The sequence below is a fragment of the Crinia signifera genome, chromosome 7, assembly GCF_055691185.1.
Source record: "Crinia signifera chromosome 7, ASM5569118v1, whole genome shotgun sequence".
Taxonomy (NCBI): Eukaryota; Metazoa; Chordata; class Amphibia; order Anura; family Myobatrachidae; genus Crinia; species Crinia signifera.
In genome coordinates, this window is record NC_139223.1 from 107,535,498 (window position 1) to 107,555,599 (window position 20,102).

At 39.7% G+C, this 20,102-nt stretch overlaps 40 non-coding genes and 1 pseudogene across 40 annotated transcripts; all 41 read right to left on the reverse strand.

Annotated features, from left to right (window-relative positions):
* Positions 1 to 125: 125 nt before the first annotated feature.
* Positions 126 to 244, reverse strand: LOC146022418 (5S ribosomal RNA). The gene has a single exon (XR_014451876.1). It is a non-coding gene; the product is annotated as a 5S ribosomal RNA (ribosomal RNA).
* A 344-nt stretch (positions 245 to 588) lies between these two features.
* LOC146025548 (5S ribosomal RNA) lies at positions 589 to 707 on the reverse strand. The gene has a single exon (XR_014454207.1). It is a non-coding gene; the product is annotated as a 5S ribosomal RNA (ribosomal RNA).
* A 345-nt stretch (positions 708 to 1,052) lies between these two features.
* Positions 1,053 to 1,171, reverse strand: LOC146024254 (5S ribosomal RNA). Its single transcript, XR_014453641.1, has one exon. It is a non-coding gene; the product is annotated as a 5S ribosomal RNA (ribosomal RNA).
* Positions 1,172 to 1,515: 344 nt separating this feature from the next.
* Positions 1,516 to 1,634, reverse strand: LOC146024726 (5S ribosomal RNA). Its single transcript, XR_014454030.1, has one exon. It is a non-coding gene; the product is annotated as a 5S ribosomal RNA (ribosomal RNA).
* Positions 1,635 to 1,979: 345 nt separating this feature from the next.
* LOC146024638 (5S ribosomal RNA) lies at positions 1,980 to 2,098 on the reverse strand. The gene has a single exon (XR_014454009.1). It is a non-coding gene; the product is annotated as a 5S ribosomal RNA (ribosomal RNA).
* Positions 2,099 to 3,004: 906 nt separating this feature from the next.
* On the reverse strand, positions 3,005 to 3,123 carry LOC146024738 (5S ribosomal RNA). Its single transcript, XR_014454031.1, has one exon. It is a non-coding gene; the product is annotated as a 5S ribosomal RNA (ribosomal RNA).
* A 346-nt stretch (positions 3,124 to 3,469) lies between these two features.
* LOC146023716 (5S ribosomal RNA) lies at positions 3,470 to 3,588 on the reverse strand. Its single transcript, XR_014453124.1, has one exon. It is a non-coding gene; the product is annotated as a 5S ribosomal RNA (ribosomal RNA).
* Positions 3,589 to 3,932: 344 nt separating this feature from the next.
* On the reverse strand, positions 3,933 to 4,051 carry LOC146024750 (5S ribosomal RNA). Its single transcript, XR_014454032.1, has one exon. It is a non-coding gene; the product is annotated as a 5S ribosomal RNA (ribosomal RNA).
* A 345-nt stretch (positions 4,052 to 4,396) lies between these two features.
* LOC146023044 (5S ribosomal RNA) lies at positions 4,397 to 4,515 on the reverse strand. The gene has a single exon (XR_014452475.1). It is a non-coding gene; the product is annotated as a 5S ribosomal RNA (ribosomal RNA).
* A 344-nt stretch (positions 4,516 to 4,859) lies between these two features.
* On the reverse strand, positions 4,860 to 4,978 carry LOC146025549 (5S ribosomal RNA). Its single transcript, XR_014454208.1, has one exon. It is a non-coding gene; the product is annotated as a 5S ribosomal RNA (ribosomal RNA).
* Positions 4,979 to 5,323: 345 nt separating this feature from the next.
* Positions 5,324 to 5,442, reverse strand: LOC146024255 (5S ribosomal RNA). The gene has a single exon (XR_014453642.1). It is a non-coding gene; the product is annotated as a 5S ribosomal RNA (ribosomal RNA).
* A 344-nt stretch (positions 5,443 to 5,786) lies between these two features.
* LOC146024761 (5S ribosomal RNA) lies at positions 5,787 to 5,905 on the reverse strand. The gene has a single exon (XR_014454033.1). It is a non-coding gene; the product is annotated as a 5S ribosomal RNA (ribosomal RNA).
* A 345-nt stretch (positions 5,906 to 6,250) lies between these two features.
* On the reverse strand, positions 6,251 to 6,369 carry LOC146024639 (5S ribosomal RNA). The gene has a single exon (XR_014454010.1). It is a non-coding gene; the product is annotated as a 5S ribosomal RNA (ribosomal RNA).
* An 888-nt stretch (positions 6,370 to 7,257) lies between these two features.
* LOC146024773 (5S ribosomal RNA) lies at positions 7,258 to 7,376 on the reverse strand. Its single transcript, XR_014454034.1, has one exon. It is a non-coding gene; the product is annotated as a 5S ribosomal RNA (ribosomal RNA).
* Positions 7,377 to 7,723: 347 nt separating this feature from the next.
* On the reverse strand, positions 7,724 to 7,842 carry LOC146023717 (5S ribosomal RNA). Its single transcript, XR_014453125.1, has one exon. It is a non-coding gene; the product is annotated as a 5S ribosomal RNA (ribosomal RNA).
* Positions 7,843 to 8,186: 344 nt separating this feature from the next.
* Positions 8,187 to 8,305, reverse strand: LOC146024784 (5S ribosomal RNA). The gene has a single exon (XR_014454035.1). It is a non-coding gene; the product is annotated as a 5S ribosomal RNA (ribosomal RNA).
* A 345-nt stretch (positions 8,306 to 8,650) lies between these two features.
* LOC146023045 (5S ribosomal RNA) lies at positions 8,651 to 8,769 on the reverse strand. The gene has a single exon (XR_014452476.1). It is a non-coding gene; the product is annotated as a 5S ribosomal RNA (ribosomal RNA).
* A 344-nt stretch (positions 8,770 to 9,113) lies between these two features.
* Positions 9,114 to 9,232, reverse strand: LOC146024795 (5S ribosomal RNA). The gene has a single exon (XR_014454036.1). It is a non-coding gene; the product is annotated as a 5S ribosomal RNA (ribosomal RNA).
* Positions 9,233 to 9,577: 345 nt separating this feature from the next.
* LOC146021734 (5S ribosomal RNA) lies at positions 9,578 to 9,696 on the reverse strand. Its single transcript, XR_014451211.1, has one exon. It is a non-coding gene; the product is annotated as a 5S ribosomal RNA (ribosomal RNA).
* A 345-nt stretch (positions 9,697 to 10,041) lies between these two features.
* Positions 10,042 to 10,160, reverse strand: LOC146022419 (5S ribosomal RNA). Its single transcript, XR_014451877.1, has one exon. It is a non-coding gene; the product is annotated as a 5S ribosomal RNA (ribosomal RNA).
* Positions 10,161 to 10,504: 344 nt separating this feature from the next.
* Positions 10,505 to 10,623, reverse strand: LOC146025550 (5S ribosomal RNA). The gene has a single exon (XR_014454209.1). It is a non-coding gene; the product is annotated as a 5S ribosomal RNA (ribosomal RNA).
* Positions 10,624 to 10,968: 345 nt separating this feature from the next.
* Positions 10,969 to 11,087, reverse strand: LOC146022420 (5S ribosomal RNA). Its single transcript, XR_014451878.1, has one exon. It is a non-coding gene; the product is annotated as a 5S ribosomal RNA (ribosomal RNA).
* A 344-nt stretch (positions 11,088 to 11,431) lies between these two features.
* LOC146024806 (5S ribosomal RNA) lies at positions 11,432 to 11,550 on the reverse strand. The gene has a single exon (XR_014454037.1). It is a non-coding gene; the product is annotated as a 5S ribosomal RNA (ribosomal RNA).
* Positions 11,551 to 11,895: 345 nt separating this feature from the next.
* Positions 11,896 to 12,014, reverse strand: LOC146024817 (5S ribosomal RNA). The gene has a single exon (XR_014454038.1). It is a non-coding gene; the product is annotated as a 5S ribosomal RNA (ribosomal RNA).
* A 345-nt stretch (positions 12,015 to 12,359) lies between these two features.
* Positions 12,360 to 12,478, reverse strand: LOC146024640 (5S ribosomal RNA). The gene has a single exon (XR_014454011.1). It is a non-coding gene; the product is annotated as a 5S ribosomal RNA (ribosomal RNA).
* Positions 12,479 to 12,824: 346 nt separating this feature from the next.
* Positions 12,825 to 12,943, reverse strand: LOC146024829 (5S ribosomal RNA). The gene has a single exon (XR_014454040.1). It is a non-coding gene; the product is annotated as a 5S ribosomal RNA (ribosomal RNA).
* Positions 12,944 to 13,288: 345 nt separating this feature from the next.
* LOC146024053 (5S ribosomal RNA) lies at positions 13,289 to 13,407 on the reverse strand. The gene has a single exon (XR_014453449.1). It is a non-coding gene; the product is annotated as a 5S ribosomal RNA (ribosomal RNA).
* A 345-nt stretch (positions 13,408 to 13,752) lies between these two features.
* LOC146024840 (5S ribosomal RNA) lies at positions 13,753 to 13,871 on the reverse strand. Its single transcript, XR_014454041.1, has one exon. It is a non-coding gene; the product is annotated as a 5S ribosomal RNA (ribosomal RNA).
* Positions 13,872 to 14,216: 345 nt separating this feature from the next.
* Positions 14,217 to 14,335, reverse strand: LOC146023320 (5S ribosomal RNA). Its single transcript, XR_014452742.1, has one exon. It is a non-coding gene; the product is annotated as a 5S ribosomal RNA (ribosomal RNA).
* Positions 14,336 to 14,680: 345 nt separating this feature from the next.
* LOC146024852 (5S ribosomal RNA) lies at positions 14,681 to 14,799 on the reverse strand. The gene has a single exon (XR_014454042.1). It is a non-coding gene; the product is annotated as a 5S ribosomal RNA (ribosomal RNA).
* A 345-nt stretch (positions 14,800 to 15,144) lies between these two features.
* LOC146024863 (5S ribosomal RNA) lies at positions 15,145 to 15,263 on the reverse strand. Its single transcript, XR_014454043.1, has one exon. It is a non-coding gene; the product is annotated as a 5S ribosomal RNA (ribosomal RNA).
* Positions 15,264 to 15,608: 345 nt separating this feature from the next.
* On the reverse strand, positions 15,609 to 15,727 carry LOC146024893 (5S ribosomal RNA; annotated as a pseudogene).
* A 346-nt stretch (positions 15,728 to 16,073) lies between these two features.
* On the reverse strand, positions 16,074 to 16,192 carry LOC146024874 (5S ribosomal RNA). Its single transcript, XR_014454044.1, has one exon. It is a non-coding gene; the product is annotated as a 5S ribosomal RNA (ribosomal RNA).
* A 345-nt stretch (positions 16,193 to 16,537) lies between these two features.
* On the reverse strand, positions 16,538 to 16,656 carry LOC146024257 (5S ribosomal RNA). Its single transcript, XR_014453643.1, has one exon. It is a non-coding gene; the product is annotated as a 5S ribosomal RNA (ribosomal RNA).
* A 344-nt stretch (positions 16,657 to 17,000) lies between these two features.
* LOC146023932 (5S ribosomal RNA) lies at positions 17,001 to 17,119 on the reverse strand. The gene has a single exon (XR_014453332.1). It is a non-coding gene; the product is annotated as a 5S ribosomal RNA (ribosomal RNA).
* Positions 17,120 to 17,464: 345 nt separating this feature from the next.
* LOC146022421 (5S ribosomal RNA) lies at positions 17,465 to 17,583 on the reverse strand. Its single transcript, XR_014451879.1, has one exon. It is a non-coding gene; the product is annotated as a 5S ribosomal RNA (ribosomal RNA).
* A 344-nt stretch (positions 17,584 to 17,927) lies between these two features.
* On the reverse strand, positions 17,928 to 18,046 carry LOC146024212 (5S ribosomal RNA). Its single transcript, XR_014453601.1, has one exon. It is a non-coding gene; the product is annotated as a 5S ribosomal RNA (ribosomal RNA).
* A 345-nt stretch (positions 18,047 to 18,391) lies between these two features.
* On the reverse strand, positions 18,392 to 18,510 carry LOC146022747 (5S ribosomal RNA). Its single transcript, XR_014452189.1, has one exon. It is a non-coding gene; the product is annotated as a 5S ribosomal RNA (ribosomal RNA).
* Positions 18,511 to 18,854: 344 nt separating this feature from the next.
* On the reverse strand, positions 18,855 to 18,973 carry LOC146022422 (5S ribosomal RNA). The gene has a single exon (XR_014451880.1). It is a non-coding gene; the product is annotated as a 5S ribosomal RNA (ribosomal RNA).
* Positions 18,974 to 19,317: 344 nt separating this feature from the next.
* On the reverse strand, positions 19,318 to 19,436 carry LOC146024528 (5S ribosomal RNA). Its single transcript, XR_014453904.1, has one exon. It is a non-coding gene; the product is annotated as a 5S ribosomal RNA (ribosomal RNA).
* A 345-nt stretch (positions 19,437 to 19,781) lies between these two features.
* Positions 19,782 to 19,900, reverse strand: LOC146022423 (5S ribosomal RNA). The gene has a single exon (XR_014451881.1). It is a non-coding gene; the product is annotated as a 5S ribosomal RNA (ribosomal RNA).
* Between the last annotated feature and the right edge of the window lie 202 nt (positions 19,901 to 20,102).

A 20,102-nucleotide genomic window follows, 5' to 3' on the forward strand; every position in this document is an offset into this window, starting at 1 on the left:
AAGTCTTTAGGTGATGGCTATTGTGTATGTTTGACCTCTTCTAAATGTCTGTGCTGGCAATAAAAAGAAAAAGTTTCCAATTTAAATAGATAGAGAATAAAAACAATTTGCCAGTAATGTGAAAAAACCTACAGCACCAGGTGTTCCCATGTGGTCTCCCACCCAAGTACTAACCAGGCCCAACACTGCTTAGCTTCCAAGATCAGACGAGATTGGGCCTATCCAATGTGGTATGGCTGTAGGTGAGATACATGCTCTTTTTTGCCCTCTTCTCTTCTATCACCAGGTAAGCTAATAAAAAAGCTTCCTAACTGTTTTTGCTTACTGAAAAAAATCATGTGTTGGTAATGTAAAAAGACCTACAGGACATGATATTAGCAGGGGATCTTAAATTAAACTACTAAAGAGGCTCAACACTGTTTAGCTGCCAAAAGCAGTTGGAATTGGGCCTAAACAGTGTGGTAAGTCTTTAGGTGATGGCTATTGTGTCTGTTTGACCTCTTACAAATGTCTCTACAGGCAATAAAAAGAAAAAGTTTCCAATTTAAATAGCTAGAGAATAAAAACAATTTGCCAGTAATGTGAAAAAACCTACAGCACCTGGTGTTCCCACGTGGTCTCCCACCCAAGTACTAACCAGGCCCGACACTGCTTAGCTTCCAAGATCAGACGAGATTGGGCATATCCAATGTGGTATGGCTGTAGGTGAGATACAGGCACTTTTTTGCCCTCTTCTACTTCTATCACCAGGTAAGCTAATAAAAAAGTTTCATAACTGTTTTTGCTTACTGAAAAAAATCATGTGTTGGCAATGTAAAAAGACCTACAGGACATGATATTAGCAGGGGATCTTAAATTAAACTACTAAAGAGGCTCAACACTGTTTAGTTGCAAAAAGCAGTTGGAATTGGGCCTAAACAGTGTGGTAAGTCTTTAGGTGATGGCTATTGTGTATGTTTGACCTCTTCTAAATGTCTGTGCTGGCAATAAAAAGAAAAAGTTTCCAATTTAAATAGATAGAGAATAAAAACAATTTGCCAGTAATGTGAAAAAACCTACAGCAACTGGGGTTCCCATGTGGTCTCCCACCCAAGTACTAACCAGGCCCAACACTGCTTAGCTTCCAAGATCAGACGAGATTGGGCCTATCCAATGTGGTATGGCTGTAGGTGAGATACATGCTCTTTTTTGCCCTCTTCTCTTCTATCACCAGGTAAGCTAATAAAAAAGCTTCCTAACTGTTTTTGCTTACTGAAAAAAATCATGTGTTGGTAATGTAAAAAGACCTACAGGACATGATATTAGCAGGGGATCTTAAATTAAACTACTAAAGAGGCTCAACACTGTTTAGCTGCCAAAAGCAGTTGGAATTGGGCCTAAACAGTGTGGTAAGTCTTTAGGTGATGGCTATTGTGTCTGTTTGACCTCTTACAAATGTCTCTACAGGCAATAAAAAGAAAAAGTTTCCAATTTAAATAGCTAGAGAATAAAAACAATTTGCCAGTAATGTGAAAAAACCTACAGCACCTGGTGTTCCCATGTGGTCTCCCACCCAAGTACTAACCAGGCCCAACACTGCTTAGCTTCCAAGATCAGACGAGATTGGGCATATCCAATGTGGTATGGCTGTAGGTGAGATACAGGCACTTTTTTGCCCTCTTCTACTTCTATCACCAGGTAAGCTAATAAAAAAGTTTCCTAACTGTTTTTGCTTACTGAAAAAAATCATTTGTTGGCAATGTAAAAAGACCTACAGGACATGATATTAGCAGGGGATCTTAAATTAAACTACTAAAGAGGCTCAACACTGTTTAGCTGCCAAAAGCAGTTGGAATTGGGCCTAAACAGTGTGGTAAGTCTTTAGGTGATGGCTATTGTGTATGTTTGACCTCTTCTAAATGTCTGTGCTGGCAATAAAAAGAAAAAGTTTCCAATTTAAATAGATAGAGAATAAAAACAATTTGCCAGTAATGTGAAAAAACCTACAGCACCTGGTGTTCCCATGTGGTCTCCCACCCAAGTACTAACCAGGCCCAACACTGCTTAGCTTCCAAGATGAGACGAGATTGGGCCTATCCAATGTGGTATGGCTGTAGGTGAGATACATGCACTTTTTTGCCCTCTTCTACTTCTATCACCAGGTAAGCTAATAAAAAAGTTGGTACTTATGTAGTATCTGGGCTGCCGATTTAGAAATCGGATCGGATCGCATCGCATCGTATCGCATCGCATGCGACCAAATCGTATGCGATGCGATGGTCAAGATTTTTCCATAGGATTCAATGTTAAAATGGTCTGAGTCCATTTTAACATAGAATTCAATGGGAAAAAGGGGTCCTTTTCCTTTCCCCACTATCCAAGTGGGCATGGAGTTGGATATAAACCTGTGGCGAGCGTAGCGAGCCACCGAGCCCGAAGCGTGGCGAGCGTAGCGAGCCCCGCGAGGGGACACAGAATACTTTTTAAGAAATATGCGTCCCCTCGCGGGGCTCGCTTCGCTCGCCACGCTTCGGGCTCGGTGGCTCGCTGCGCTCGCCACGCTATATAAAATCAACTCTATGCCCACTTGGATAGTGGGGAAATGAACAGGACCTTCTTAACATTGAATCCTATGCAAAATCGTATCGAATCGCATCGCATCGCATCTGATTGTATGCCTTAAGGTAAGGCATACAATCACAAAATCGGCAGCCCAGATACTACATAAGTACCAAAAAGTTTCCTAACTGTTTTGGCTTAATGAAAAAAATCATGTTTTGGTAATGTAAAAAGACCTACAGGACATGATATTAGCAGGGGATCTTAAATGAAACTACTAAAGAGGCTCATACACTGTTAAGCTGCCAAAAGCAGTTGGAATTGGGCCTAAACAGTGTGGTAAGTCTTTAGGTGATGGCTATTGTGTCTGTTTGACCTCTTACAAATGTCTCTACAGGCAATAAAAAGAAAAAGTTTCCAATTTAAATAGCTAGAGAATAAAAACAATTTGCCAGTAATGTGAAAAAACCTACAGCACCTGGTGTTCCCATGTGGTCTCCCACCCAAGTACTAACCAGGCCCAACACTGCTTAGCTTCCAAGATCAGACGAGATTGGGCATATCCAATGTGGTATGGCTGTAGGTGAGATACAGGCACTTTTTTGCCCTCTTCTACTTCTATCACCAGGTAAGCTAATAAAAAAGTTTCCTAACTGTTTTGGCTTAATGAAAAAAATCATGTTTTGGTAATGTAAAAAGACCTACAGGACATGATATTAGCAGGGGATCTTAAATTAAACTACTAAAGAGGCTCATACACTGTTTAGCTGCCAAAAGCAGTTGGAATTGGGCCTAAACAGTGTGGTAAGTCTTTAGGTGATGGCTATTGTGTCTGTTTAAACTCTTCCAAATGTCTGTACTGGCAATAGAAAGAAAAAGTTTCCAATTTAAATAGCTAGAGAATAAAAACAATTTGCCAGTAATGTGAAAAAACCTACAGCACCAGGTGTTCCCATGTGGTCTCCCACCCAAGTACTAACCAGGCCCAACACTGCTTAGCTTCCAAGATCAGACAAGATTGGGCCTATCCAATGTGGTATGGCTGTAGGTGAGATACATGCTCTTTTTTGCCCTCTTCTCTTCTATCACCAGGTAAGCTAATAAAAAAGCTTCCTAACTGTTTTTGCTTACTGAAAAAAATCATGTGTTGGTAATGTAAAAAGACCTACAGGACATGATATTAGCAGGGGATCTTAAATTAAACTACTAAAGAGGCTCAACACTGTTTAGCTGCCAAAAGCAGTTGGAATTGGGCCTAAACAGTGTGGTAAGTCTTTAGGTGATGGCTATTGTGTCTGTTTGAGCTCTTACAAATGTCTCTACAGGCAATAAAAAGAAAAAGTTTCCAATTTAAATAGCTAGAGAATAAAAACAATTTGCCAGTAATGTGAAAAAACCTACAGCACCTGGTGTTCCCATGTGGTCTCCCACCCAAGTACTAACCAGGCCCAACACTGCTTAGCTTCCAAGATCAGACGAGATTGGGCATATCCAATGTGGTATGGCTGTAGGTGACATACAGGCACTTTTTTGCCCTCTTCTACTTCTATCACCAGGTAAGCTAATAAAAAAGTTTCGTAACTGTTTTTGCTGACTGAAAAAAATCATGTGTTGGCAATGTAAAAAGACCTACAGGACATGATATTAGCAGGGGATCTTAAATTAAACTACTAAAGAGGCTCAACACTGTTTAGCTGCCAAAAGCAGTTGGAATTGGGCCTAAACAGTGTGGTAAGTCTTTAGGTGATGGCTATTGTGTATGTTTGACCTCTTCTAAATGTCTGTGCTGGCAATAAAAAGAAAAAGTTTCCAATTTAAATAGATAGAGAATAAAAACAATTTGCCAGTAATGTGAAAAAACCTACAGCACCAGGTGTTCCCATGTGGTCTCCCACCCAAGTACTAACCAGGCCCAACACTGCTTAGCTTCCAAGATCAGACGAGATTGGGCCTATCCAATGTGGTATGGCTGCAGGTAAGATACATGCTCTTTTTTGCCCTCTTCTCTTCTATCACCAGGTAAGCTAAAAAAAAAGCTTCCTAACTGTTTTTGCTTACTGAAAAAAATCATGTGTTGGTAATGTAAAAAGACCTACAGGACATGATTTTAGCAGGGGATCTTAAATTAAACTACTAAAGAGGCTCAACACTGTTTAGCTGCCAAAAGCAGTTGGAATTGGGCCTAAACAGTGTGGTAAGTCTTTAGGTGATGGCTATTGTGTCTGTTTGACCTCTTACAAATGTCTCTACAGGCAATAAAAAGAAAAAGTTTCCAATTTAAATAGCTAGAGAATAAAAACAATTTGCCAGTAATGTGAAAAAACCTACAGCACCTGGTGTTCCCACGTGGTCTCCCACCCAAGTACTAACCAGGCCCGACACTGCTTAGCTTCCAAGATCAGACGAGATTGGGCATATCCAATGTGGTATGGCTGTAGGTGAGATACAGGCACTTTTTTGCCCTCTTCTACTTCTATCACCAGGTAAGCTAATAAAAAAGTTTCATAACTGTTTTTGCTTACTGAAAAAAATCATGTGTTGGCAATGTAAAAAGACCTACAGGACATGATATTAGCAGGGGATCTTAAATTAAACTACTAAAGAGGCTCAACACTGTTTAGTTGCAAAAAGCAGTTGGAATTGGGCCTAAACAGTGTGGTAAGTCTTTAGGTGATGGCTATTGTGTATGTTTGACCTCTTCTAAATGTCTGTGCTGGCAATAAAAAGAAAAAGTTTCCAATTTAAATAGATAGAGAATAAAAACAATTTGCCAGTAATGTGAAAAAACCTACAGCAACTGGGGTTCCCATGTGGTCTCCCACCCAAGTACTAACCAGGCCCAACACTGCTTAGCTTCCAAGATCAGACGAGATTGGGCCTATCCAATGTGGTATGGCTGTAGGTGAGATACATGCTCTTTTTTGCCCTCTTCTCTTCTATCACCAGGTAAGCTAATAAAAAAGCTTCCTAACTGTTTTTGCTTACTGAAAAAAATCATGTGTTGGTAATGTAAAAAGACCTACAGGACATGATATTAGCAGGGGATCTTAAATTAAACTACTAAAGAGGCTCAACACTGTTTAGCTGCCAAAAGCAGTTGGAATTGGGCCTAAACAGTGTGGTAAGTCTTTAGGTGATGGCTATTGTGTCTGTTTGACCTCTTACAAATGTCTCTACAGGCAATAAAAAGAAAAAGTTTCCAATTTAAATAGCTAGAGAATAAAAACAATTTGCCAGTAATGTGAAAAAACCTACAGCACCTGGTGTTCCCATGTGGTCTCCCACCCAAGTACTAACCAGGCCCAACACTGCTTAGCTTCCAAGATCAGACGAGATTGGGCATATCCAATGTGGTATGGCTGTAGGTGAGATACAGGCACTTTTTTGCCCTCTTCTACTTCTATCACCAGGTAAGCTAATAAAAAAGTTTCCTAACTGTTTTTGCTTACTGAAAAAAATAATTTGTTGGCAATGTAAAAAGACCTACAGGACATGATATTAGCAGGGGATCTTAAATTAAACTACTAAAGAGGCTCAACACTGTTTAGCTGCCAAAAGCAGTTGGAATTGGGCCTAAACAGTGTGGTAAGTCTTTAGGTGATGGCTATTGTGTATGTTTGACCTCTTCTAAATGTCTGTGCTGGCAATAAAAAGAAAAAGTTTCCAATTTAAATAGATAGAGAATAAAAACAATTTGCCAGTAATGTGAAAAAACCTACAGCACCTGGTGTTCCCATGTGGTCTCCCACCCAAGTACTAACCAGGCCCAACACTGCTTAGCTTCCAAGATGAGACGAGATTGGGCCTATCCAATGTGGTATGGCTGTAGGTGAGATACATGCACTTTTTTGCCCTCTTCTACTTCTATCACCAGGTAAGCTAATAAAAAAGTTGGTACTTATGTAGTATCTGGGCTGCCGATTTAGAAATCGGATCGGATCGCATCGCATCGTATCGCATCGCATGCGACCAAATCGTATGCGATGCGATGGTCAAGATTTTTCCATAGGATTCAATGTTAAAATGGTCTGAGTCCATTTTAACATAGAATTCAATGGGAAAAAGGGGTCCTTTTCCTTTCCCCACTATCCAAGTGGGCATGGAGTTGGATATAAACCTGTGGCGAGCGTAGCGAGCCACCGAGCCCGAAGCGTGGCGAGCGTAGCGAGCCCCGCGAGGGGACACAGAATACTTTTTAAGAAATATGCGTTCGCTCGCCACGCTTCGGGCTCGGTGGCTCGCTGCGCTCGCCACGCTATATAAAATCAACTCTATGCCCACTTGGATAGTGGGGAAATGAACAGGACCTTCTTAACATTGAATCCTATGCAAAATCGTATCGAATCGCATCGCATCGCATCTGATTGTATGCCTTAAGGTAAGGCATACAATCACAAAATCGGCAGCCCAGATACTACATAAGTACCAAAAAGTTTCCTAACTGTTTTGGCTTAATGAAAAAAATCATGTTTTGGTAATGTAAAAAGACCTACAGGACATGATATTAGCAGGGGATCTTAAATGAAACTACTAAAGAGGCTCATACACTGTTAAGCTGCCAAAAGCAGTTGGAATTGGGCCTAAACAGTGTGGTAAGTCTTTAGGTGATGGCTATTGTGTCTGTTTGACCTCTTACAGATGTCTCTACAGGCAATAAAAAGAAAAAGTTTCCAATTTAAATAGCTAGAGAATAAAAACAATTTGCCAGTAATGTGAAAAAACCTACAGCACCTGGTGTTCCCATGTGGTCTCCCACCCAAGTACTAACCAGGCCCAACACTGCTTAGCTTCCAAGATCAGACGAGATTGGGCATATCCAATGTGGTATGGCTGTAGGTGAGATACAGGCACTTTTTTGCCCTCTTCTACTTCTATCACCAGGTAAGCTAATAAAAAAAGTTTCCTAACTGTTTTGGCTTAATGAAAAAAATCATGTTTTGGTAATGTAAAAAGACCTACAGGACATTATATTAGCAGGGGATCTTAAATTAAACTACTAAAGAGGCTCATACACTGTTTAGCTGCCAAAAGCAGTTGGAATTGGGCCTAAACAGTGTGGTAAGTCTTTAGGTGATGGCTATTGTGTCTGTTTAAACTCTTCCAAATGTCTGTACTGGCAATAGAAAGAAAAAGTTTCCAATTTAAATAGCTAGAGAATAAAAACAATTTGCCAGTAATGTGAAAAAACCTACAGCACCAGGTGTTCCCATGTGGTCTCCCACCCAAGTACTAACCAGGCCCAACACTGCTTAGCTTCCAAGATCAGACAAGATTGGGCCTATCCAATGTGGTATGGCTGTAGGTGAGATACATGCTCTTTTTTGCCCTCTTCTCTTCTATCACCAGGTAAGCTAATAAAAAAGCTTCCTAACTGTTTTTGCTTACTGAAAAAAATCATGTGTTGGTAATGTAAAAAGACCTACAGGACATGATATTAGCAGGGGATCTTAAATTAAACTACTAAAGAGGCTCAACACTGTTTAGCTGCCAAAAGCAGTTGGAATTGGGCCTAAACAGTGTGGTAAGTCTTTAGGTGATGGCTATTGTGTCTGTTTGAGCTCTTACAAATGTCTCTACAGGCAATAAAAAGAAAAAGTTTCCAATTTAAATAGCTAGAGAATAAAAACAATTTGCCAGTAATGTGAAAAAACCTACAGCACCTGGTGTTCCCATGTGGTCTCCCACCCAAGTACTAACCAGGCCCAACACTGCTTAGCTTCCAAGATCAGACGAGATTGGGCATATCCAATGTGGTATGGCTGTAGGTGACATACAGGCACTTTTTTGCCCTCTTCTACTTCTATCACCAGGTAAGCTAATAAAAAAGTTTCGTAACTGTTTTTGCTGACTGAAAAAAATCATGTGTTGGCAATGTAAAAAGACCTACAGGACATGATATTAGCAGGGGATCTTAAATTAAACTACTAAAGAGGCTCAACACTGTTTAGCTGCCAAAAGCAGTTGGAATTGGGCCTAAACAGTGTGGTAAGTCTTTAGGTGATGGCTATTGTGTATGTTTGACCTCTTCTAAATGTCTGTGCTGGCAATAAAAAGAAAAAGTTTCCAATTTAAATAGATAGAGAATAAAAACAATTTGCCAGTAATGTGAAAAAACCTACAGCACCAGGTGTTCCCATGTGGTCTCCCACCCAAGTACTAACCAGGCCCAACACTGCTTAGCTTCCAAGATCAGACGAGATTGGGCCTATCCAATGTGGTATGGCTGCAGGTAAGATACATGCTCTTTTTTGCCCTCTTCTCTTCTATCACCAGGTAAGCTAAAAAAAAAGCTTCCTAACTGTTTTTGCTTACTGAAAAAAATCATGTGTTGGTAATGTAAAAAGACCTACAGGACATGATTTTAGCAGGGGATCTTAAATTAAACTACTAAAGAGGCTCAACACTGTTTAGCTGCCAAAAGCAGTTGGAATTGGGCCTAAACAGTGTGGTAAGTCTTTAGGTGATGGCTATTGTGTCTGTTTGACCTCTTACAAATGTCTCTACAGGCAATAAAAAGAAAAAGTTTCCAATTTAAATAGCTAGAGAATAAAAACAATTTGCCAGTAATGTGAAAAAACCTACAGCACCTGGTGTTCCCATGTGGTCTCCCACCCAAGTACTAACCAGGCCCAACACTGCTTAGCTTCCAAGATCAGACGAGATTGGGCATATCCAATGTGGTATGGCTGTAGGTGAGATACAGGCACTTTTTTGCCCTCTTCTACTTCTATCACCAGGTAAGCTAATAAAAAAGTTTTGTAACTGTTTTTGCTTACTGAAAAAAATCATGTGTTGGCAATGTAAAAAGACCTACAGGACATGATATTAGCAGGGGATCTTAAATTAAACTACTAAAGAGGCTCAACACTGTTTAGCTGCCAAAAGCAGTTGGAATTGGGCCTAAACAGTGTGGTAAGTCTTTAGGTGATGGCTATTGTGTCTGTTTGAGCTCTTACAAATGTCTCTACAGGCAATAAAAAGAAAAAGTTTCCAATTTAAATAGCTAGAGAATAAAAACAATTTGCCAGTAATGTGAAAAAACCTACAGCACCTGGTGTTCCCACGTGGTCTCCCACCCAAGTACTAACCAGGCCCGACACTGCTTAGCTTCCAAGATCATACGAGATTGGGCATATCCAATGTGGTATGGCTGTAGGTGAGATACAGGCACTTTTTTGCCCTCTTCTACTTCTATCACCAGGTAAGCTAATAAAAAAGTTTCATAACTGTTTTTGCTTACTGAAAAAAATCATGTGTTGGCAATGTAAAAAGACCTACAGGACATGATATTAGCAGGGGATCTTAAATTAAACTACTAAAGAGGCTCAACACTGTTTAGTTGCAAAAAGCAGTTGGAATTGGGCCTAAACAGTGTGGTAAGTCTTTAGGTGATGGCTATTGTGTATGTTTGACCTCTTCTAAATGTCTGTGCTGGCAATAAAAAGAAAAAGTTTCCAATTTAAATAGATAGAGAATAAAAACAATTTGCCAGTAATGTGAAAAAACCTACAGCACCAGGTGTTCCCATGTGGTCTCCCACCCAAGTACTAACCAGGCCCAACACTGCTTAGCTTCCAAGATCAGACGAGATTGGGCCTATCCAATGTGGTATGGCTGTAGGTGAGATACATGCTCTTTTTTGCCCTCTTCTCTTCTATCACCAGGTAAGCTAATAAAAAAGCTTCCTAACTGTTTTTGCTTACTGAAAAAAATCATGTGTTGGTAATGTAAAAAGACCTACAGGACATGATATTAGCAGGGGATCTTAAATTAAACTACTAAAGAGGCTCAACACTGTTTAGCTGCCAAAAGCAGTTGGAATTGGGCCTAAACAGTGTGGTAAGTCTTTAGGTGATGGCTATTGTGTCTGTTTGACCTCTTACAAATGTCTCTACAGGCAATAAAAAGAAAAAGTTTCCAATTTAAATAGCTAGAGAATAAAAACAATTTGCCAGTAATGTGAAAAAACCTACAGCACCTGGTGTTCCCACGTGGTCTCCCACCCAAGTACTAACCAGGCCCGACACTGCTTAGCTTCCAAGATCAGACGAGATTGGGCATATCCAATGTGGTATGGCTGTAGGTGAGATACAGGCACTTTTTTGCCCTCTTCTACTTCTATCACCAGGTAAGCTAATAAAAAAGTTTCATAACTGTTTTTGCTTACTGAAAAAAATCATGTGTTGGCAATGTAAAAAGACCTACAGGACATGATATTAGCAGGGGATCTTAAATTAAACTACTAAAGAGGCTCAACACTGTTTAGTTGCAAAAAGCAGTTGGAATTGGGCCTAAACAGTGTGGTAAGTCTTTAGGTGATGGCTATTGTGTATGTTTGACCTCTTCTAAATGTCTGTGCTGGCAATAAAAAGAAAAAGTTTCCAATTTAAATAGATAGAGAATAAAAAAAATTTGCCAGTAATGTGAAAAAACCTACAGCACCAGGTGTTCCCATGTGGTCTCCCACCCAAGTACTAACCAGGCCCAACACTGCTTAGCTTCCAAGATCAGACGAGATTGGGCCTATCCAATGTGGTATGGCTGTAGGTGAGATACATGCTCTTTTTTGCCCTCTTCTCTTCTATCACCAGGTAAGCTAATAAAAAAGCTTCCTAACTGTTTTTGCTTACTGAAAAAAATCATGTGTTGGTAATGTAAAAAGACCTACAGGACATGATATTAGCAGGGGATCTTAAATTAAACTACTAAAGAGGCTCAACACTGTTTAGCTGCCAAAAGCAGTTGGAATTGGGCCTAAACAGTGTGGTAAGTCTTTAGGTGATGGCTATTGTGTCTGTTTGACCTCTTACAAATGTCTCTACAGGCAATAAAAAGAAAAAGTTTCCAATTTAAATAGCTAGAGAATAAAAACAATTTGCCAGTAATGTGAAAAAACCTACAGCACCTGGTGTTCCCATGTGGTCTCCCACCCAAGTACTAACCAGGCCCAACACTGCTTAGCTTCCAAGATCAGACGAGATTGGGCATATCCAATGTGGTATGGCTGTAGGTGAGATACAGGCACTTTTTTGCCCTCTTCTACTTCTATCACCAGGTAAGCTAATAAAAAAGTTTCCTAACTGTTTTTGCTTACTGAAAAAAATCATTTGTTGGCAATGTAAAAAGACCTACAGGACATGATATTAGCAGGGGATCTTAAATTAAACTACTAAAGAGGCTCAACACTGTTTAGCTGCCAAAAGCAGTTGGAATTGGGCCTAAACAGTGTGGTAAGTCTTTAGGTGATGGCTATTGTGTCTGTTTGACCTCTTACAAATGTCTCTACAGGCAATAAAAAGAAAAAGTTTCCAATTTAAATAGCTAGAGAATAAAAACAATTTGCCAGTAATGTGAAAAAACCTACAGCACCTGGTGTTCCCATGTGGTCTCCCACCCAAGTACTAACCAGGCCCAACACTGCTTAGCTTCCAAGATCAGACGAGATTGGGCATATCCAATGTGGTATGGCTGTAGGTGAGATACAGGCACTTTTTTGCCCTCTTCTACTTCTATCACCAGGTAAGCTAATAAAAAAGTTCCGTAACTGTTTTTGCTTACTGAAAAAAATCATGTGTTGGCAATGTAAAAAGACCTACAGGACATGATATTAGCAGGGGATCTTAAATTAAACTACTAAAGAGGCTCAACACTGTTTAGCTGCCAAAAGCAGTTGGAATTGGGCCTAAACAGTGTGGTAAGTCTTTAGGTGATGGCTATTGTGTATGTTTGACCTCTTCTAAATGTCTGTGCTGGCAATAAAAAGAAAAAGTTTCCAATTTAAATAGATAGAGAATAAAAACAATTTGCCAGTAATGTGAAAAAACCTACAGCACCTGGTGTTCCCATGTGGTCTCCCACCCAAGTACTAACCAGGCCCAACACTGCTTAGCTTCCAAGATGAGACGAGATTGGGCCTATCCAATGTGGTATGGCTGTAGGTGAGATACATGCACTTTTTTGCCCTCTTCTACTTCTATCACCAGGTAAGCTAATAAAAAAGTTTCCTAACTGTTTTGGCTTAATGAAAAAAATCATGTTTTGGTAATGTAAAAAGACCTACAGGACATGATATTAGCAGGGGATCTTAAATGAAACTACTAAAGAGGCTCATACACTGTTAAGCTGCCAAAAGCAGTTGGAATTGGGCCTAAACAGTGTGGTAAGTCTTTAGGTGATGGCTATTGTGTCTGTTTGACCTCTTACAAATGTCTCTACAGGCAATAAAAAGAAAAAGTTTCCAATTTAAATAGCTAGAGAATAAAAACAATTTGCCAGTAATGTGAAAAAACCTACAGCACCTGGTGTTCCCATGTGGTCTCCCACCCAAGTACTAACCAGGCCCAACACTGCTTAGCTTCCAAGATCAGACGAGATTGGGCATATCCAATGTGGTATGGCTGTAGGTGAGATACAGGCACTTTTTTGCCCTCTTCTACTTCTATCACCAGGTAAGCTAAGAAAAAAGTTCCGTAACTGTTTTTGCTTACTGAAAAAAATCATGTGTTGGCAATGTAAAAAGACCTACAGGACATGATATTAGCAGGGGATCTTAAATTAAACTACTAAAGAGGCTCAACACTGTTTAGCTGCCAAAAGCAGTTGGAATTGGGCCTAAACAGTGTGGTAAGTCTTTAGGTGATGGCTATTGTGTATGTTTGACCTCTTCTAAATGTCTGTGCTGGCAATAAAAAGAAAAAGTTTCCAATTTAAATAGATAGAGAATAAAAACAATTTGCCAGTAATGTGAAAAAACCTACAGCAACTGGTGTTCCCATGTGGTCTCCCACCCAAGTACTAACCAGGCCCAACACTGCTTAGCTTCCAAGATCAGACGAAATTGGGCATATCCAATGTGGTATGGCTGTAGGTGAGATAAAGGCACTTTTTTGCCCTCTTCTACTTCTATCACCAGGTAAGCTAATAAAAAAGTTTCCTAACTGTTTTTGCTTACTGAAAAAAATCATTTGTTGGCAATGTAAAAAGACCTACAGGACATGATATTAGCAGGGGATCTTAAATTAAACTACTAAAGAGGCTCAACACTGTTTAGCTGCCAAAAGCAGTTGGAATTGGGCCTAAACAGTGTGGTAAGTCTTTAGGTGATGGCTATTGTGTCTGTTTGACCTCTTACAAATGTCTCTACAGGCAATAAAAAGAAAAAGTTTCCAATTTAAATAGCTAGAGAATAAAAACAATTTGCCAGTAATGTGAAAAAACCTACAGCACCTGGTGTTCCCATGTGGTCTCCCACCCAAGTACTAACCAGGCCCAACACTGCTTAGCTTCCAAGATCAGACGAGATTGGGCATATCCAATGTGGTATGGCTGTAGGTGAGATACAGGCACTTTTTTGCCCTCTTCTACTTCTATCACCAGGTAAGCTAAGAAAAAAGTTCCGTAACTGTTTTTGCTTACTGAAAAAAATCATGTGTTGGCAATGTAAAAAGACCTACAGGACATGATATTAGCAGGGGATCTTAAATTAAACTACTAAAGAGGCTCAACACTGTTTAGCTGCCAAAAGCAGTTGGAATTGGGCCTAAACAGTGTGGTAAGTCTTTAGGTGATGGCTATTGTGTATGTTTGACCTCTTCTAAATGTCTGTGCTGGCAATAAAAAGAAAAAGTTTCCAATTTAAATAGATAGAGAATAAAAACAATTTGCCAGTAATGTGAAAAAACCTACAGCAACTGGTGTTCCCATGTGGTCTCCCACCCAAGTACTAACCAGGCCCAACACTGCTTAGCTTCCAAGATCAGACGAGATTGGGCATATCCAATGTGGTATGGCTGTAGGTGAGATAAAGGCACTTTTTTGCCCTCTTCTACTTCTATCACCAGGTAAGCTAATAAAAAAGTTTCCTAACTGTTTTTGCTTACTGAAAAAAATCATTTGTTGGCAATGTAAAAAGACCTACAGGACATGATATTAGCAGGGGATCTTAAATTAAACTACTAAAGAGGCTCAACACTGTTTAGCTGCCAAAAGCAGTTGGAATTGGGCCTAAACAGTGTGGTAAGTCTTTAGGTGATGGCTATTGTGTCTGTTTGACCTCTTACAAATGTCTCTACAGGCAATAAAAAGAAAAAGTTTCCAATTTAAATAGCTAGAGAATAAAAACAATTTGCCAGTAATGTGAAAAAACCTACAGCACCTGGTGTTCCCATGTGGTCTCCCACCCAAGTACTAACCAGGCCCAACACTGCTTAGCTTCCAAGATCAGACGAGATTGGGCATATCCAATGTGGTATGGCTGTAGGTGAGATACAGGCACTTTTTTGCCCTCTTCTACTTCTATCACCAGGTAAGCTAATAAAAAAGTTTTGTAACTGTTTTTGCTTACTGAAAAAAATCATGTGTTGGCAATGTAAAAAGACCTACAGGACATGATATTAGCAGGGGATCTTAAATTAAACTACTAAAGAGGCTCAACACTGTTTAGCTGCCAAAAGCAGTTGGAATTGGGCCTAAACAGTGTGGTAAGTCTTTAGGTGATGGCTATTATGTCTGTTTGACCTCTTACAAATGTCTCTACAGGCAATAAAAAGAAAAAGTTTCCAATTTAAATAGCTAGAGAATAAAAACAATTTGCCAGTAATGTGAAAAAACCTACAGCACCTGGTGTTCCCATGTGGTCTCCCACCCAAGTACTAACCAGGCCCAACACTGCTTAGCTTCCAAGATCAGACGAGATTGGGCATATCCAATGTGGTATGGCTGTAGGTGAGATACAGGCACTTTTTTGCCCTCTTCTACTTCTATCACCAGGTAAGCTAATAAAAAAGTTTCCTAACTGTTTTTGCTTACTGAAAAAAATCATTTGTTGGCAATGTAAAAAGACCTACAGGACATGATATTAGCAGGGGATCTTAAATTAAACTACTAAAGAGGCTCAACACTGTTTAGCTGCCAAAAGCAGTTGGAATTGGGCCTAAACAGTGTGGTAAGTCTTTAGGTGATGGCTATTGTGTATGTTTGACCTCTTCTAAATGTCTGTGCTGGCAATAAAAAGAAAAAGTTTCCAATTTAAATAGATAGAGAATAAAAACAATTTGCCAGTAATGTGAAAAAACCTACAGCACCTGGTGTTCCCATGTGGTCTCCCACCCAAGTACTAACCAGGCCCAACACTGCTTTGCTTCCAAGATGAGACGAGATTGGGCCTATCCAATGTGGTATGGCTGTAGGTGAGATACATGCACTTTTTTGCCCTCTTCTACTTCTATCACCAGGTAAGCTAATAAAAAAGTTTCCTAACTGTTTTGGCTTAATGAAAAAAATCATGTTTTGGTAATGTAAAAAGACCTACAGGACATGATATTAGCAGGGGATCTTAAATGAAACTACTAAAGAGGCTCATACACTGTTAAGCTGCCAAAAGCAGTTGGAATTGGGCCTAAACAGTGTGGTAAGTCTTTAGGTGATGGCTATTGTGTCTGTTTGACCTCTTACAAATGTCTCTACAGGCAATAAAAAGAAAAAGTTTCCAATTTAAATAGCTAGAGAATAAAAACAATTTGCCAGTAATGTGAAAAAACCTACAGCACCTGGTGTTCCCATGTGGTCTCCCACCCAAGTACTAACCAGGCCCAACACTGCTTAGCTTCCAAGATCAGACGAGATTGGGCATATCCAATGTGGTATGGCTGTAGGTGAGATACATGCACTTTTTTGCCCTCTTCTACTTCTATCACCAGGTAAGCTAATAAAAAAGTTCCGTAACTGTTTTTGCTTACTGAAAAAAATCATGTGTTGGCAATGTAAAAAGACCTACAGGACATGATATTAGCAGGGGATCTTAAATTAAACTACTAAAGAGGCTCAACACTGTTTAGCTGCCAAAAGCAGTTGGAATTGGGCCTAAACAGTGTGGTAAGTCTTTAGGTGATGTTTATTGTGTATGTTTGACCTCTTCTAAATGTCTGTGCTGGCAATAAAAAGAAAAAGTTTCCAATTTAAATAGATAGAGAATATAAACAATTTGCCAGTAATGTGAAAAAACCTACAGCAACTGGGGTTCCCATGTGGTCTCCCACCCAAGTACTAACCAGGCCCAACACTGCTTAGCTTCCAAGATCAGACGAGATTGGGCCTATCCAATGTGGTATGGCTGTAGGTGAGATACATGCTCTTTTTTGCCCTCTTCTCTTCTATCACCAGGTAAGCTAATAAAAAAGCTTCCTAACTGTTTTTGCTTACTGAAAAAAATCATGTGTTGGTAATGTAAAAAGATTTACAGGACATGATATTAGCAGGGGATCTTAAATTAAACTACTAAAGAGGCTCAACACTGTTTAGCTGCCAAAAGCAGTTGGAATTGGGCCTAAACAGTGTGGTAAGTCTTTAGGTGATGGCTATTGTGTCTGTTTGACCTCTTACAAATGTCTCTACAGGCAATAAAAAGAAAAAGTTTCCAATTTAAATAGCTAGAGAATAAAAACAATTTGCCAGTAATGTGAAAAAACCTACAGCACCTGGTGTTCCCATGTGGTCTCCCACCCAAGTACTAACCAGGCCCAACACTGCTTAGCTTCCAAGATCAGACGAGATTGGGCATATCCAATGTATTATGGCTGTAGGTGAGATACAGGCACTTTTTTGCCCTCTTCTACTTCTATCACCACGTAAGCTAATAAAAAAGTTTCGTAACTGTTTCTGCTTACTGAAAAAAATCATGTGTTGGCAATGTAAAAAGACCTACATAACATGATATTAGCAGGGGATCTTAAATTAAACTACTAAAGAGGCTCAACACTGTTTAGCTGCCAAAAGCAGTTGGAATTGGGCCTAAACAGTGGGGTAAGTCCTTAGGTGATGGCTATTGTGTCTGTTTGACCTCTTCCAAATGTCTGTACTGGCAATAAAAAGAAAAAGTTTCCAATTTAAATAGCTAGAGAATAAAAACAATTTGCCAGTAATGTGAAAAAACCTACAGCACCAGGTGTTCCCATGTGGTCTCCCACCCAAGTACTAACCAGGCCCAACACTGCTTAGCTTCCAAGATCAGACGAGATTGGGCCTATCCAATGTGGTATGGCTGTAGGTAAGATACATGCTCTTTTTTGCCCTCTTCTCTTCTATCACCAGGTAAGCTAATAAAAAAGCTTCCTAACTGTTTTTGCTTACTGAAAAAAATCATGTGTTGGTAATGTAAAAAGACCTACAGGACATGATATTAGCAGGGGATCTTAAATTAAACTACTAAAGAGGCTCAACACTGTTTAGCTGCCAAAAGCAGTTGGAATTGGGCCTAAACAGTGTGGTAAGTCTTTAGGTGATGGCTATTGTGTCTGTTTGACCTCTTACAAATGTCTCTACAGGCAATAAAAAGAAAAAGTTTCCAATTTAAATAGCTAGAGAATAAAAACAATTTGCCAGTAATGTGAAAAAACCTACAGCACCTGGTGTTCCCATGTGGTCTCCCACCTAAGTACTAACCAGGCCCAACACTGCTTAGCTTCCAAGATCAGACGAGATTGGGCATATCCAATGTATTATGGCTGTAGGTGAGATACAGGCACTTTTTTGCCCTCTTCTACTTCTATCACCACGTAAGCTAATAAAAAAGTTTCGTAACTGTTTCTGCTTACTGAAAAAAATCATGTGTTGGCAATGTAAAAAGACCTACATAACATGATATTAGCAGGGGATCTTAAATTAAACTACTAAAGAGGCTCAACACTGTTTAGCTGCCAAAAGCAGTTGGAATTGGGCCTAAACAGTGTGGTAAGTCCTTAGGTGATGGCTATTGTGTCTGTTTGACCTCTTCCAAATGTCTGTACTGGCAATAAAAAGAAAAAGTTTCCAATTTAAATAGCTAGAGAATAAAAACAATTTGCCAGTAATGTGAAAAAACCTACAGCACCAGGTGTTCCCATGTGGTCTCCCAACCAAGTACTAACCAGGCCCAACACTGCTTAGCTTCCAAGATCAGACGAGATTGGGCCTATCCAATGTGGTATGGCTGTAGGTGAGATACATGCTCTTTTTTGCCCTCTTCTCTTCTATCACCAGGTAAGCTAATAAAAAAGCTTCCTAACTGTTTTTGCTTACTGAAAAAAATCATGTGTTGGTAATGTAAAAAGACCTACAGGACATGATATTAGCAGGGAATCTTAAATTAAACTACTAAAGAGGCTCAACACTGTTTAGCTGCCAAAAGCAGTTGGAATTGGGCCAAAACAGTGTGGTAAGTCTTTAGGTGATGGCTATTGTGTCTGTTTGACCTCTTCCAAATGTCTGTACTGGCAATAAAAAGAAAAAGTTTCCAATTTAAATAGCTAGAGAATAAAAACAATTTGCCAGTAATGTGAAAAAACCTACAGCACCAGGTGTTCCCATGTGGTCTCCCACCCAAGTACTAACCAGGCCCAACACTGCTTAGCTTCCAAGATCAGACGAGATTGGGCCTATCCAATGTGGTATGGCTGTAGGTGAGATACATGCTCTTTTTTGCCCTCTTCTCTTCTATCACCAGGTAAGCTAATAAAAAAGCTACCTAACTGTTTTTGCTTACTGAAAAAAATTATGTGTTGGTAATGTAAAAAGACCTACAGGACATGATATTAGCAGGGGATCTTAAATTAAACTACTAAAGAGGCTCAACACTGTTTAGCTGCCAAAAGCAGTTGGAATTGGTCCTAAACAGTGTGGTAATTCTTTAGGTGATGGCTATTGTGTCTGTTTGACCTCTTACAAATGTCTCTACAGGCAATAAAAAGAAAAAGTTTCCAATTTAAATAGCTAGAGAATAAAAACAATTTGCCAGTATTGTGAAAAAACCTACAGTACCTGGTGTTCCCATGTGGTCTCCCACCCAAGTACTAACCAGGCCCAACACTGCTTAGCTTCCAAGATCAGACGAGATTGGGCATATCCAATGTATTATGGCTGTAGGTGAGATACAGGCACTTTTTTGCCCTCTTCTACTTCTATCACCACGTAAGCTAATAAAAAAGTTTCGCAACTGTTTCTGCTTACTGAAAAAAATCATGTGTTGGCAATGTAAAAAGACCTACATAACATGATATTAGCAGGGGATCTTAAATTAAACTACTAAAGAGGCTCAACACTGTTTAGCTGCCAAAAGCAGTTGGAATTGGGCCTAAACAGTGTGGTAAGTCTTTAGGTGATGGCTATTGTGTCTGTTTGACCTCTTCCAAATGTATGTACTGGCAATAAAAAGAAAAAGTTTCCAATTTAAATAGCTAGAGAATAAAAACAATTTGCCAGTAATGTGAAAAAACCTACAGCACCAGGTGTTCCCATGTGGTCTCCCACCCAAGTACTAACCAGGCCCAACACTGCTTAGCTTCCAAGATCAGACGAGATTGGGCCTATCCAATGTGGTATGGCTGTAGGTGAGATACATGCTCTTTTTTGCCCTCTTCTCTTCTATCACCAGGTAAGCTAATAAAAAAGCTTCCTAACTGTTTTTGCTTACTGAAAAAAATCATGTGTTGGTAATGTAAAAAGACCTACAGGACATGATATTAGCAGGGAATCTTAAATTAAACTACTAAAGAGGCTCAACACTGTTTAGCTGCCAAAAGCAGTTGGAATTG